At 44.3% G+C, this 10,837-nt stretch overlaps 1 long non-coding RNA gene across 7 annotated transcripts in view; it reads left to right on the forward strand.

Annotated features, from left to right (window-relative positions):
- LOC113577813 (uncharacterized) overlaps positions 1 to 10,837 on the forward strand; it is an 87,063-nt gene that overhangs the window by 38,625 nt on the left and 37,601 nt on the right. The window contains exons 1-2 of one of the 7 annotated variants that reach the window (XR_014120057.1): positions 1,412 to 1,523; positions 2,393 to 2,497. The exons of 4 other annotated variants lie outside the window; for them this stretch is intronic. This is a non-coding gene — a long non-coding RNA (uncharacterized LOC113577813). Of the gene's footprint in view, positions 1 to 1,411; positions 1,524 to 2,357; positions 2,498 to 10,837 lie in introns of those variants that run through there. 2 more of the 7 variants (XR_014120059.1, XR_003410676.3) reach the window with 2 other exon arrangements.

The following is a 10,837-nucleotide window of genomic DNA, read 5'->3' on the forward strand; positions in this document are numbered from 1 at the left end:
AACTCTTGATGCATTTCCCTTTTAAATGTCCCAAAAGATGTGACGTTTCCATCATTCCGGCTCCTCTGACCCAAGCCTGTTCTCGTAGGCACTCAGTGGTGTGTGGCTGGTTTCCTGTGACAGCCAAATCACTGGCTCTCAGTGCCTGGCAACAAGAGGACAGTGGACAAGGTACTCGAGAAGCGATCTTTTCTTCTAGCCGTGCCTCGCTTCTGGCCGCGCAAAGACGCACAGGTCGTGATGAGGCAGTAATCAAGGGCTTTAAATACGTCGTGCACATTGGCCCCCCATGTGCCCGTAACGCGCTTAAACGCCGCCCGCCTGACACGCCGGCCTCTCCCACATGGCCGCCATTGAATAGGGGAACTCTCTTCTGAAGTTGATGCCTTCTTGGTTGGGTCCCATCTGCTGTGACTGAATGAGTCTGAAAGGGGTTTTTTTGGAATTGTTCCTCTGCCCATAGAACACGCTGCCCCTTGTTGGAGACTGAGAGCTCTGGGAAGCCACTCGTACCACCCACCCCCTATTTCACTCCCTCATGCCTTCCTCCCCATTCTTACTTTCTCAGGCCTTTCAGCCACCCGGGCCGGGAAAAAAAAGCCATAGGAGAGGGGTTGGAAAAGAAAAGAAAAATGCTGGCCACAGATTGGAGCCCTGCACGAGGATACGGTCTCAGCTGAATGGGTCTGGTGTAAATGTGTTGGATCTGCGCTTTCTTCCTCCCATCTGAATGCAGGTGGCTATCACAAACGCAGTGGCTCTGCAGTCGATGTGTGTCCAGGCTCAGTTCACCTCCTGTTCTATAATGAACATATATCCATGCGATATTTATCACTAGATGGTACGGGATGGGATTCGGCTCCATGGAGAAGGCACTTAATGAGCTATTCTGTTTCTTGCTTACTCACGGCTAATTTATTTGAAGCGAATCGCAATTACTTTAGAGCCTTGACTGAAGAGAAACTCCCCCCTCGAGGTTACTTGGAGTGTCCCAGCTTGTATTCACATATGCCTTATCTGTTTTTCACAAGCCCCTCTGTTTTCAATGCAAATAATGGTCCTTTCCAGAGAATGGCAGTCCTGCCCAATACCATCCCTCACTCAGAACCTTTTGTGCCTCACCATTTAAAGAAGCTGTCAAGTTCTCGTTGCACTTGGCAGGGAAGGCCAAATCTACAGTGCCTCAGGAGTGACAAAAAGGAAACTTTTTTTTTTTTTTCATTTGCCTGCCATTGTATGGGGCTGAGTGAAGGGGAATTTTAGTAACATGTAATTTACTCTGGTTTTCTTTTTTTCTCCTTTTTTTTTTTACTGTAAGTGGCTTTAGTGATGGTAATTTCTGCCTTTGTAGGAGTGGTAAGATAACCATCAATCAGTTGTCAATTGGTCAATTGCAGAAGTGATGAAAAGGAAAGGCTTGAACAATCCCCTCTCTCTGGCTACCTAGAGGAGTCAGAGCCTGAAGGAAAACCTGGCAACTGGAGCAAGCAAGCAAGTGGATTGGGAGCACAGGTGCATAACTGGTAAGCTCTTACTGTTTTCTGGTTGACTTCACCAGATGTATCTAAAACTAAAAGAGAAGACTGTAGCTGAAGAGCAGATGATATTCTGTTTTACAGATATTCTATTAATTTGCCTTCCCGACAACTGCCTGACTGTCTGGATATTTTAGGTCCTTAGGTTAAGAGGTGTTCAGTATGAAAATTTGTTTAGATAGCCAGGCTACTTATATATAGAAGTATAATATAAGTGGTGTTTAAATACCATTACCTGATTCCATCATTGTTACCATAGTAGCAGTAGTAGTAGTAGTTGTTGTTGTTGCTGTAAAGTTGTACAGTTTCTGAGGATGCTTTTTTTTACATTACGTGACATCATGAAATCTGAGGATTATTTTGGGCATCTTTGCCAGTTGAAGTCAGAGTGTTACTGATGTTTTGGACACCCACTCAAACTTCCCACTCCCAGGAAAACCAGGAGGAGGGAATGTGTTTTTGTGTAGTGCGTTCTGGTGTGACACCCCACTGCTGCCCTCCCTCCCCAAACCCACTGCGCTCCCCACATATTGATTTTGGTTTACGTCTGCTCCGACCCTGCCTGAATGAAACGGATTACAGGCCGGCAAAGGACACGATATCATCAGCTTGTAATCCGGTCCATGGTTTCCTAGCTACCATATTGTCTATTCTGTTCCGCTATGTGAAAAATGTTGAATATCAACAATGGGTTTCAGTGCCGTATTGTTGAGTTTTGTATGAACTAATCTTGCTTCACTAAAAAAAGACCTACGGCTTGGACAAAAGTCTATAGCCAGTGCATTCCTAGCTCCCCTTACACTCAGCCAGACACAGGCAGAGGGAAGACATGTTTCTCTTCTGCTCTGTACTGCCAGGCAGAGCAGGTCTGCTTGCCCGGATGCTGGGCAGTGTGTGGATACGTCTGCAGGTCCAGGCCCTGCTAGAGAGGGCAGACAAGCGGGAGGTACTGACAAGTCAAGGTAAGCTAACCGCCAAGGACTGCACAATGACATTTCTCACTCGTCGGCCTAGTTCGGGTATTTTGTTGCGAATGCGACTGGTGTGCTAGAGATTGGGGTTGACTTTGTGCTAAGGTGCAAGTAGCCGGCAGGGTGTGTGTGTGTGTGGGTGGGTGGGTGCGGGTGCGTGCACGTGTGTGTGTGGTCAGCCTGCAACAACGATGCAGGTTGTTTTGACATGGGTTCTGTCTGAACAGAAGTGTGCCATCTGAGCTGCTGCAAGTCTAGGCAGAGTGCAGAAAGAAGAAGCATACCTGTGGCTTTTAAACGTGTGTGTGCGTGTGTGCGTGTGGGTGTGTGTGTGTGTGTGCGTGCATGTGTGTGTGTGTGTGTGTGTGTTAGCACCTGGAAACACATTGCTCTATGCTGGTACCTTTATTGCTTTGATTTGCAGGTGCTTCGTGTGTCCTGCTTCAAAAGCAAATTACATCTTCTGTCAAAAATGCACACGCTAATTAAAAGAATGCTATCTTGTTGTTTTGTCTCTCCTGCCTTAGTGATGGGTGTCCCTTTCTGTAGCCGGATGGGTGTGTAGAGGGAATGAGAGAAAGAGAACAGAGAGGGAAAAGGCTCCGTATGGGGGCGTACTGTTCAGTGCAGTGCTGGAGCAGCAAGGTTAACGTGAACTGGAGAGACATGCTACAAATGACTGCTGCCACACAAGTGGCTGTCTAAACACAGCCCTGGTGGGGAAGGAATATCTCTCTATGCAGTGTGCCAGGTTTGACCCTGCACTCATTGCCAAATGCCTTTTGTTTGGGATTTTGAAGGGATATGTCTGGCCAGTACTGGACTGAATAGAGTCATGTAGCTTCCTGTGCTGCTGGAGGTCATCCGATTCCTCTTGGTGTGGGTTTGGAGGGTTGTGTTTGATGTGTTCGCACGGGCCAGTGCGATTGCTCAGGTCTGTTGAGCTGTGTGCTCGCGACTCTTGGCTAGGTCCTGCAGCGCTAGTAGAATTCCACAGGCTGCCCAACAGTATGGGGGCTGCAGCCAAGGCAACCAGAGCCTTGGATTACACCAACAGCACTCAGCTCTGCTGCATCCAACTCTCTGTCTCCAAGCCTCTCACTTACGCGCACCCCCCCCCCCACACACACACACACACGCACATGCACGTGCACATACAACACACGTGCACACATGTACCCTCTTCCTCGAGTCATCCCTGATCTGTGGCCTTGCCCTGCGTGCCGGAGTCTGAAGTTTTCCCTTCCTTGCCCATCATTGTCAGTCAATTACAGGGTGGAACTGAACTAGAAAATCTGGTACAATCTAGCAATTAGTACAAAGGGCTTCCAGTGCCGTGCGGAGGGAGGGATCCCGGAGCCCCGGCGGCTGGGACAAATGGCCCTTGATCGGGTAGGGATGGCGGGGCTTAGTGCTGCATGGACTCATCCCAAAGCTGCAGGCTCCTGCCTGGCCGAGCGGGCGTGCAGCGTGGAGAGGGCTCCCTTCCTCCCGCCCGCCCGGCCAGGCAGAGTGCTGTGTGAGAGGGCTCCCTTCCTCCCGCCCCATACACCCCTCACACACCCCCCCCGCCGCTGCTTTTGTGCACCCATGTTGTTGCCTTCACTGCCTCTTCATTATCCATTTCAGCCATTACGTGCACTCAGAGTGAGTGCAAGCAACAAAAGAGCAAGTTGTCGTCAGTGCGAGGATGCCTCCTCTCCGAAAGGCCAAAGGATGTTAATGTGCTCGGGGATCGGCGAGCCCGGCCGACAGGAGGCACGCCGCTCCTTTATGTCACGCGAGTGTCACGGCCCAGAACACACCGCCGCTCCCCCTCTCTGTTTGGATGCCTGGTTTCAGAGCTAGACGTTAAGTCTAGCAGAGAGCAGCCTCTGTTTCCTAACCCGCTAACACTCAGCCTGCTAAAACGGCTCGCAGACGCGGCGTAAGCCACCCGCCGGGGGGAGCTCAGTACGCAGGCCTGTTCTCTGAAGCCTTGTGCCGGTTGGTGGGTACAAAATGCCTTAATGTAAATGGCAGCACCACGTTGTCTGGTGCATCATATCACACTAGCACAACATTACGTCACAGTACTAAACAAAAGAACATGGAACACTGCATTAGAAATGCTGTTGGTTATTTGATATTCCCAGTTTGCCCATCTATCCAAGAATATTAAACTAGAAAAAATTATGATGTTTAGGTATGTGGAAAAATTAGCGTAATGGGTTTGGATTTGGATAATGGCATAATGGATTTGGATTTTCAGCTCACATAATATAACTGTAGTATAATTTGTTATGGTACATATTTTAAAATTATACATCTCTTATATTTGCTCTTTGCAGTTATGTTATGTTCCTGGTCAGATTTAATGTTGAATGATTCTGTAGTTTAACTGCTATTAACATGTGTATGTATGTGGGCAAGCCTTTTCAAAATTAAATGAAACATTTGTGCTTTCTGAAAAATAATTTCATATTTATTTATTAACCCCATCCAATATTTCGCAGGGAAACTTTTTGTGGGGGGGGACTATACAAAAAAGTGTCAATTCAAGAAGTACTACAAACAAACAAACAAACAAACAAACAAACAAACATTAAGGAACTCTTTAAAAACCTATTCAAAAACATCCTTTAGTTTTCTCATAACGGTTCAGTACAGAAAATCAGAAATGGGGTCGTTAGCAAGAAACAGAGGCGCTTCATTAGCCGTTCAGACTCTGTGACCTTTGGACCCTCACAGTGTTCACAGCGGTGTTGATCAGCAGACAATAGCGGGTCAGTCCACTGCTGGCCCAGTTTCCCGGCCCACAGCTTTTTTCCTGCTGCTGCCGTACCGTTGTCCTCGCCGCTGGAATAACCTCCCCACAGTGGCTGCCTTTGTTTTTCCTTTGCCTTCATGCCCATCCCCTCTGTCCCCTGCCATGGAATGACATCGGAGGACAGTTAGGGACGTGTTTTTGTGGGATGTGGGACTCAAAGCTGCTAGGCACGGACTGCATGTCACCTGCATGCCTTCCTTGAGCTTACAAAAATAGCCATGTAGTGGTATCTGCTCTAGACTCTACCATCATTATGACAGATTAAAACAGACATGCTACACAATAAGTGTCCCTGCATGTATTAATAAGATGTTTGGACCATTAGAATACCGTAAAGCAGATGTCTTGCACAATAAGTGTCCCTGTCTGTATTAGAAAGTTATATAAGGAAATAAGTAAAGCCTTTTACGTACGCCATCACACATCATAAATCTATGTGTATTGTGCATTAGTAGCACAGCTATACAAAATATTGTGAAAATACTGTGAAACAGTCCCATTTTAATGGCATGCAATAGAATGAATTGCATTTCTTCTCAATGCTCCATTCGGTTTGATTGTTTTGAAAAGTAACTTGAAGAGATATTAGTGAACTAAGACACCCCCCCCCCAACACACACACACACACACACACACACACACACACACACACACACACACACACACATACACACACACAATCTCTCTCTCTCTCTCTCTCTCTCTCTCTCTCTCTCTCTCTCTCTCTCTCTCTCTCTTTCTCTCCAGTCTAGTATGCTGTAGTGGTGCACTGGGAGCTCTGGACAGCAGTGATGTTGAAATAAAAGCACTGATCTCTTTCAGCAGAACACAATACGGTGTTTAGACATGATCTAAGCCTCAAACTCACACGCACACACACAAACAAACACACACACACACACACAGACATAGTCCCATTCAAGCCAAGCACTACAGATCTGTGTGTGCCATAGAAATTCGGACCGTGCTGTTTCAGGGTCCAGCTCCCTGTGCACCAGCATTGGACAGAGAGAAACAGGATTAGAGAGGAAATCACATAACCAGTTAACTGAACAACAATACCTTTATTCACTGGATTGTGGATCTAAATCTGAGACCGCTTCAGAAGTAGCCACAGAATTCATCCAAACTAGAATGGAGTTGCAATTGTATTTAGCAAAAATAAATAAATTTCAGTGCATTTCAGTACATGCAAATATAATACATTTACACTTAATATTACTAAATGCCATACCAAATGGAAAACTATGCAGATATGTTGAACACTGATGTAAATGTAAATGTTTTCTATAATGATTGGTTTTTGTGGAGCCTAAATGGTTGTATTAGAGTAACTAGTTCTGTAAAGGCTGTGAGCAGTGTGCTGCCTTTCCACTGCCTGTCTTGGAGCCACAATAAGAGCCACACAGAATGCTTTGCTTGGTTATGTGTTACACACTTATAGCCTGTTACAGTGGAAAAACAAAGCAGGAGACAGTACAATATTACTGTACTATGAGCAATTTTATTATTTTATTAATATTATTCACGTGTTTTACTCATGCTTATTCCTTTGTGTGTAAAAGGAAAAATACATAGTAAATTGTGTGTGTGTGTGTGTGTGTGTGTGTGTGTGTGTACTTTCGAGTAAAGACTATAATAATAAGTGATTTTGTGTGTGTGTGTGTGTGTGTGTGTGTGTGTGTGTGTGTGTGTGTGTGTGTGTGCACTTTCGAATAAAGACTATGATAATTAATAAGTGATTTTATGGTGTGTGTGTGTGTGTGTGTGTGTGTGTGTGTGTGTGTGTGTGTGTGTGTGTGTGTGTGTGTGTGTGCTTTAGGACTGTAGGGATTCCTGCTTTCTCTCCAGGGAGTCTGGAAGGGACAGCTTGTCCCCAGGGTATGGCAAGCATTACACTAGCTGTGTGTTCCCATATAACTGGGGTCAACAACAGTTGTTTAATTTAGCTTTCCCACAGGGGAAAGAGACTGCCGAGCTCTGCTCTGTCACAAAGGCTGTAACTGTCACCCAAATCAAGATGCATAGACTCGATTCACATCATGACAGAATTCTAGGGAACCTCAGATGGGTCGAGTCTTTCCCAGAGAGTGAAGAAGTGAATGGGATCTCTATGTGTTGCGCATGTATTAAAACTGTGAAACCTCAATTTGTGGATGATTGATTGATCAAAGACATTTCACTAGAAAATGCCTAGAACAGCTCCCATGTGCTGAATTTCTCCCTTGTAAACTCCCCTCACACCCAACCCTCCTGGGCCACCCTCTCTGCCAACACATCAGTGCTATGTTGTCACTACAGCCTGTGATTCAGTGGAGTATTCGCTGTCTATCGGGGTTGATATTTAGCCTGGGGTACGGGGTCCGCGATGACGAGGGGGAGGTTGTCGGTGTTCTGTCGAAGGCTCCTTGGAGCGGGAGCAGGCTCTCTGCTGTGATTCTCTCTGATGATAAGTGAAGCCACTGCTGGGCTCAGGGAAAATGAGCGCCATTACCTGCACAAAAACACCATCATTTGGGTAAAGAATGAGAGCCAGCAAGGTGCAGCCAAGCTGTGATACGGAGCTTGATATCGCAAAAGGGGGCCAGAGGGACACTGCAATTTACGTGGCAGGGCTCCAAGGAGGTAGCTAACCGCGCGTAATCAGGAGGCCAGGAGCTTCTCCAGCCGAATGGGAGTCAAAGGGTCCAGACTTTTACATGTTTGGGAGTTCGACAGTATCACAGTGTCATAGGAACATCAGAGCCGCCAGTTCTAAGTTTGGTGTTTGGTGTCTCGATGGCTTTTTTAAGGCACATAATAGTTTAGTTATTGGAGGTAATATGAAATAGAGGCCTCCTTATATCCTTAAAAACCTGTGATATAAGAAAATAGTATAGGACCAAGGTCTTACTGTATAAGAAGTCCATTTCAGAGGTTTCTTTGTACTACACACACACACATATATATATATATATATATATATATATATATATATATATATATATATATATATATATATATATATATATAGTAAATCTGTATACAAATCAAAGAATAAATACACAAAATGGGACCCCATCTAAAACACACTGTCCGATGCAGATCAATGCTTTTTACAGTACCATAAAAAGTCAGGTTTTTTCCTTAAATTTTTTGAATCCAGATACATTGCTGTTGCCTAGAAGACTCAATTTTGCCCTAATTTCCTCCCATATAGAAAGAAAAGGGAATTAATTCAAGCACTTTTCTAATTGATGGCGTGTGGATTGGGCTCATTTGGGCTGGTTGTGAATGACAGGAAGCGCTTGATGTGCGTGAATCCAGCTGAATCTCCAAATCAGCCTCCCGCCACATCTGTCATCTTGAGGGTTAAAGGACACAGATGGCCCAGTCGTTGGCATGCTCCCAAAGCCCGTTGGGCAAATGCGGATGCCAAGCGCTGAAGAGGGAAAGTTCTCATCTCCCTGTCAACTGTCTCAGGTCTCCCTGACACCAGATGTTCCTCAAACGCCGCTGAGTGACATCTCATGTTGTTGCAATCTTGTTTTTTCTTTTAATCACTCTCATTTATCCAAATGGGTCTCCAATAGAAGCGCTGAATAGGAAATTAGTCGTCTCTGCTAACGCTCTCGTCAAGATAAATCATTTTAAGGCCTGGCATCGCATACATAAACTTTGCTTCACATCGCGGAGCGGAAACGGAGAGTGTTGGATGGCGGCTGATCCTGAGACTTCAGACGCCAGCTAATCACGCTTTCTGCGTCCATGTGTTTTTGGTGGCTGGCTGAGAGTTTAGGCTCCCACCAGACTTGAGTGCACCTTCGGTATTAAGTCCATTTAAATGATCACTGAAGTTGGAGAGAAGACGATAAAACTCCGTCGTCCTCCTCTCGACACACTGCAGTAAACGATATGGCCTACCGCCTGGTGTAAATATGGGGCTCGTATTTCAGTGAAATTTGAAAGCATATTAGTGTTATCCTTTCCCTTCAGGCAATTGCTCTTTTATGCCTGCCGATCCTCAGCTCTGATAATATTAAGTGGAATTTGGCTCTTATATCGCGGCTAAAATGGCTTGAACCGCTAACATATATGAATATGTAAATTTTGTGTGTGGAAATCTCCTATTTTACAGAAAGAATAACTAATCCGCCCAAAAGATCTTTAACTTAAAATTCACATTACAGGCCTCATATTTAGTATCTGTTTCCCCCTCAGATTGAGAAATCTGAATATGACTAAATTACATTTTCTCGCAAAGCTTCTCTAGAAATTAAACTGGCCTACTCTCTGAAATGCCTCTCTTAATGCTTTTGATCAAATTCAGACAATCATCATAAATACATATTTAGTGCCGTATAAAGGAAGAACTCCCCGAAACGTAAAAAAAAAAGCAGTGGATTAATCCTGCATTACTTTCTGTTTGTTAATTGCTTACTAATATCACACAGTTGCCATTAATCAAAACAGAATGCTGTTTTTAAAAGAAATAAAATGGTTGTGTTTTGTTTAATCACCGCATTGTTTCAAATAAGACATTAAGAAATTAAGTTGCATTTGTGAAGTTGATTTTTTTTTTCCTATTGCGTTAGGAGAGAACTGTCATATGAGTGGCACTGTTTCCAGAAGAATTCGGTTTAGTGCTTCAGACAATATTTATTTAATGCTCTCTTTCCTGTACCTCAGATAATTTCCAAACGCCTCAGCATATTATTAAAATTTAATTAGCAATATAAACGCCAGAAGGAGCACATTATGTACGATTGTCTTGCTATCTTTCCAGAAATTAGTCTTTTAAAATGAATTTGCTGTATTAGTCATCTTTAAAATATTTTTGATCACTGAATTAATGGTTTTCCATCCTGTTTTAAGGTATTCATTGACATAGGTGATTGGTTCTTAATTACTACAACGGGCTTTTCCTATTCTCTTTTATTACCCTATATCTTCTAATTACTTCTGTAATTGAATTTGCTCACTGTTTCTCCGCTAGTTTTTTTTTGAGGGACTGTTTGTTCCCGGGTTTATTGTGCCTTTGTATGTCAGCCCTCTGCCTGCGGAACATGTGCGGCTCTTCTTTCATTAATTTTCCAGAGCCTGACTCCCTTTTATTTATTTAATATTACCTGCAGCTCTTGAGCTCGGCACAGGCCCCGGTGCACGAACGCGAGAGCTGAGCTGGAGAAGCAGAGGAGAAAATTAATTAATTATGATTGGTGAAACAATTACCCTCTGCCTCATCACAGTCACTCATTTGCTCAAGCTTGCACCAATTTGAGAAGTACCTTGAAGTGGCATCACAGATATGGCTTGTAATATGTGTGAAGAGATTGGGACTTGTTCATAGTCTGTGATTTTAGTCTGTGACATGTTGGGGGGGGGGGGGGGTGTATTTTTATTTCTTTATTTATTTACTTATTTGTCTTTTTTTAGGGCATTTTTCTTTGCTTTCAGTCTAATGTATTTCAGCAAGAGTGTGAAAGATTTGAAGTGAGCTGTAAACAAGACCTTTTGCATTGAGCATGGAGGGATATAATTTA

Source organism: Electrophorus electricus, chromosome 26 (assembly GCF_041902795.1).
Source record: "Electrophorus electricus isolate QZ-2024a chromosome 26, ASM4190279v1, whole genome shotgun sequence".
Classification (NCBI taxonomy): domain Eukaryota; kingdom Metazoa; phylum Chordata; class Actinopteri; order Gymnotiformes; family Gymnotidae; genus Electrophorus; species Electrophorus electricus.